This window comes from Bombina bombina, chromosome 5, assembly GCF_027579735.1.
Source record: "Bombina bombina isolate aBomBom1 chromosome 5, aBomBom1.pri, whole genome shotgun sequence".
Classification (NCBI taxonomy): Eukaryota; Metazoa; Chordata; class Amphibia; order Anura; family Bombinatoridae; genus Bombina; species Bombina bombina.
In genome coordinates, this window is record NC_069503.1 from 692,728,060 (window position 1) to 692,733,059 (window position 5,000).

Consider the following 5,000-nt stretch of genomic DNA (forward strand, 5'->3'; position numbering starts at 1 on the left):
AAAATCAATCTGTACAAATTGAACAAATTTCACCAAACAACGAGGGGAGAGTTATGCCGACTAACTCGCCTCACGTGTCAGTACCTACATCTCCCGCTCAGAGGGAGGTGCGTGATATTGTAGCGCCGAGTACAGCTGGGCGGCCATTACAAATCACATTACAGGATATGGCTACTGTTATGACTGAAGTTTTGGCTAAATTACCAGAACTAAAAGGTAAGCGTGATCACTCTGGGGTGAGAACAGAGTGCGCTGATAATATTAGGGCCATGTCAGACACTGCGTCACAAGTGGCAGAACATGAGGACGGAGAACTTCATTCTGTGGGTGACGGTTCTGATCCAAACAGACTGGATTCAGATATTTCAAATTTTAAATTTAAACTGGAAAACCTCCGTGTATTACTAGGGGAGGTGTTAGCGGCTCTGAATGATTGTAACACAGTTGCAATACCAGAGAAAATGTGTAGGTTGGATAAATATTTTGCGGTACCGACGAGTACTGAGGTTTTTCCTATACCTAAGAGACTTACTGAAATTGTTACTAAGGAGTGGGATAGACCCGGTGTGCCGTTCTCACCCCCTCCGATATTTAGAAAAATGTTTCCAATAGACGCCACCACAAGGGACTTATGGCAAACGGTCCCTAAGGTGGAGGGAGCAGTTTCTACTTTAGCTAAGCGTACCACTATCCCGGTGGAGGATAGCTGTGCCTTTTCAGATCCAATGGATAAAAAGTTAGAGGGTTACCTTAAGAAAATGTTTGTTCAACAAGGTTTTATATTGCAACCCCTTGCATGCATTGCGCCGATCACGGCTGCAGCGGCATTCTGGATTGAGTCTCTGGAAGAGAACATTGGTTCAGCTACTCTGGACGACATTACGGACAGGCTTAGAGTCCTTAAACTAGCTAATTCATTCATTTCGGAGGCCGTAGTACATCTTACTAAACTTACGGCGAAGAATTCAGGATTCGCCATTCAGGCACGCAGGGCGCTGTGGCTAAAATCCTGGTCAGCTGATGTTACTTCTAAGTCTAAATTGCTTAATATACCTTTCAAAGGGCAGACCTTATTCGGGCCCGGGTTGAAAGAGATTATCGCTGACATTACAGGAGGTAAAGGCCATGCCCTGCCTCAGGACAAAGCCAAAGCCAAGACTAGACAGTCTAGTTTTCGTTCCTTTCGTAATTTCAAAGCAGGAGCAGCATCAACTTCCTCTGCACCAAAACAGGAAGGAGCTGTTGCTCGCTACAGACAAGGCTGGAAACCTAACCAGTCCTGGAACAAGGGCAAGCAGACTAGGAAACCTGCTGCTGCCCCCAAAGCAGCATGAATTGAGGGCCCCCGATCCGGGATCGGATCTAGTGGGGGGCAGACTTTCTCTCTTCGCCCAGGCTTGGGCAAGAGATGTTCAGGATCCCTGGGCGCTAGAGATAATATCTCAGGGATACCTTCTGGACTTCAAATACTCTCCTGCAAGAGAGAGATTTCATCTGTCAAGATTGTCAACAATCCAGACAAAGAAAGAGGCTTTTCTACGCTGCGTACAAGAGCTCTTGTTAATGGGAGTAATCCATCCAGTTCCACGATCGGAACAGGGACAGGGGTTTTACTCAAATCTGTTTGTGGTTCCCAAAAAAGAGGGAACTTTCAGACCAATCCTGGACTTAAAGATCCTAAACAAATTCCTAAGAGTTCCATCGTTCAAGATGGAGACTATTCGGACAATTTTACCTATGATCCAAGAGGGTCAGTACATGACCACTGTAGATTTAAAAGATGCTTACCTGCACATACCGATTCACAAAGATCATTACCGGTACCTAAGGTTTGCCTTCCTAGACAGGCATTACCAGTTTGTGGCTCTTCCATTCGGATTGGCTACAGCGCCAAGAATCTTCACAAAGGTTCTGGGTGCTCTTCTGGCGGTACTAAGACCGCGGGGAATCTCGGTAGCTCCATACCTAGACGACATTCTGATACAAGCTTCAAGCTTTCAAACTGCCAAATCTCATACAGAGTTAGTGCTGGCATTTCTAAGGTCACATGGATGGTAGGTGAACGAAAAGAAAAGTTCACTCGTTCCACTCACAAGAGTTCCCTTCCTGGGGACTCTTATAGATTCTGTAGAAATGAAGATTTACCTGACAGAGGACAGGCTATCAAGACTTCAAAGTGCTTGCCGCACTCTTCATTCCATTCAACACCCGTCAGTGGCTCAATGTATGGAGGTAATCGGCTTAATGGTAGCGGCAATGGACATAGTACCCTTTGCACGCTTACACCTCAGACCACTGCAACTGTGCATGCTAGGTCAGTGGAATGGGGATTACTCAGACTTATCCCCTTCTCTGAATCTGGATCAAGAGACCAGAAATTCTCTTCTATGGTGGCTTTCTCGGCCACACCTGTCCAGGGGGATGCCATTCAGCAGACCAGACTGGACAATTGTAACAACAGACGCCAGCCTTCTAGGTTGGGGTGCCGTCTGGAATTCCCTGAAGGCTCAGGGACTATGGAGTCAGGAGGAGAGTCTCCTGCCAATAAACATTCTGGAATTGAGAGCAGTTCTCAATGCCCTCCTGGCTTGGCCCCAGTTGACAACTCGGGGGTTCATCAGGTTTCAGTCGGACAACATCACGACTGTAGCTTACATCAACCATCAGGGAGGGACAAGAAGCTCCCTAGCTATGATGGAAGTATCAAAGATAATTCGCTGGGCAGAGTCTCACTCTTGCCACCTGTCAGCAATCCACATCCCGGGAGTGGAGAACTGGGAGGCGGATTTCTTAAGTCGTCAGACTTTTCATCCGGGGGAGTGGGAACTTCATCCGGAGGTCTTTGCCCAAATACTTCGACGTTGGGGCAAACCAGAGATAGATCTCATGGCGTCTCGACAGAACGCCAAGCTTCCTCGTTACGGGTCCAGATCCAGGGATCCAGGAGCAGTCCTGATAGATGCTCTGACAGCACCTTGGGACTTCAGGATGGCTTACGTGTTTCCACCCTTCCCGTTGCTTCCTCGATTGATAGCCAGAATCAAACAAGAGAGAGCATCAGTGATTCTAATAGCACCTGCGTGGCCACGCAGGACTTGGTATGCTGACCTGGTGGACATGTCATCCTGTCCGCCTTGGTCTCTACCTCTGAAACAGGACCTTCTGATACAGGGTCCCTTCAAACATCAAAATCTAACTTCTCTGAAGCTGACTGCTTGGAAATTGAACGCTTAATTTTATCAAGACGTGGGTTTTCTGAGTCAGTTATTAGTACCTTAATACAGACTAGGAAACCTGTTACCAGAAAGATTTACCATAAGATATGGCGTAAATACCTACATTGGTGTGAATCCAAAGGTTACTCTTGGAGTAAGGTTAGGATTCCTAGGATATTGTCTTTTCTACAAGAAGGTTTAGAAAAGGGTTTATCTGCTAGTTCATTAAAGGGACAGATCTCAGCTCTGTCCATTCTGTTACACAAACGTCTGTCAGAAGTTCCTGACGTCCAGGCTTTTTGTCAGGCTTTGGCCAGGATTAAGCCTGTGTTTAAAACTGTTGCTCCACCATGGAGTTTAAACCTTGTTCTTAATGTTTTACAGGGCGTTCCGTTTGAACCCCTTCATTCCATTGATATAAAGTTGTTATCTTGGAAAGTTCTATTTTTAATGGCTATTTCCTCGGATCGAAGAGTCTCTGAATTATCAGCCTTACATTGTGATTCTCCTTATTTGATTTTTCATTCGGATAAGGTAGTCCTGCGTACTAAACCTGGGTTCTTACCTAAGGTAGTTACTAACAGGAATATCAATCAAGAGATTGTTGTTCCTTCTTTATGCCCAAATCCTTCTTCAAAGAAGGAACGTCTACTGCACAACCTGGATGTAGTCCGGGCTCTAAAATTTTACTTGCAGGCAACTAAGGAATTCCGACAAACGTCTTCTCTGTTTGTCATTTACTCTGGGCAGAGGAGAGGTCAAAAAGCTTCCGCTACCTCTCTTTCTTTTTGGCTTCGTAGCATAATTCGTTTAGCTTATGAGACTGCTGGACAGCAGCCCCCTGAAAGAATTACAGCTCATTCTACTAGAGCTGTGGCTTCCACTTGGGCCTTCAAGAATGAGGCCTCTGTTGAACAGATTTGCAAGGCTGCAACTTGGTCTTCGCTTCATACTTTTTCCAAATTTTACAAATTTGACACCTTTGCTTCATCGGAGGCTATTTTTGGGAGAAAGGTTCTTCAGGCAGTGGTTCCTTCTGTATAAAGAGTCTGCCTATCCCTCCCGTCATCCGTGTACTTTTGCTTTGGTATTGGTATCCCAGAAGTAATGATGACCCGTGGACTGATCACACTTAACAGAAGAAAACATAATTTATGCTTACCTGATAAATTCCTTTCTTCTGTAGTGTGATCAGTCCACGGCCCGCCCTGTTTTTAAGGCAGGTAAATATTTTTTAATTTATACTCCAGTCACCACTTCACCCTTGGCTTTTCCTTTCTCGTTGGTCCTTGGTCGAATGACTGGGAGTGACGTGGAGGGGAGGAGCTATATGCAGCTCTGCTGGGTGAATCCTCTTGCACTTCCTGTAGGGGAGCAGTTAATATCCCAGAAGTAATGATGACCCGTGGACTGATCACACTACAGAAGAAAGGAATTTATCAGGTAAGCATAAATTATGTTATTTTATTTTTTTATTTTTACTTCCCTGCACTTAGAAGGTTTCAGTTTGTTTTTCAATTAAGATGTACAGTTTATAGGTCACATTAAAGGTGGAAAAAGTTCTGAAATTATTTATCTTTGTCTCATTTTTTTACATCACAGAAACCTGACATTTTAACAGGGGTGTGTAGACTTTTTATATCCACTGTATGTGTGTCATTTCAGAACTTTTTCCACCTTTAATGTGACCTATAAACTTCACAACTCAATTGAAAAACAAACTGAAATCTTTAAGGTGGAGGGAAGTAAACAAAAAAAACTAATGTGGTTGCATAAGTGTGCACA

The 5,000-nt window shown here is 44.6% G+C and overlaps 1 protein-coding gene across 9 annotated transcripts in view; it reads left to right on the plus strand.

Annotated features, from left to right (window-relative positions):
* Positions 1-5,000, plus strand: part of PRPF4B (pre-mRNA processing factor 4B) — a 178,828-nt gene that overhangs the window by 36,924 nt on the left and 136,904 nt on the right. The gene's annotated exons all lie outside the window — the stretch shown is intronic.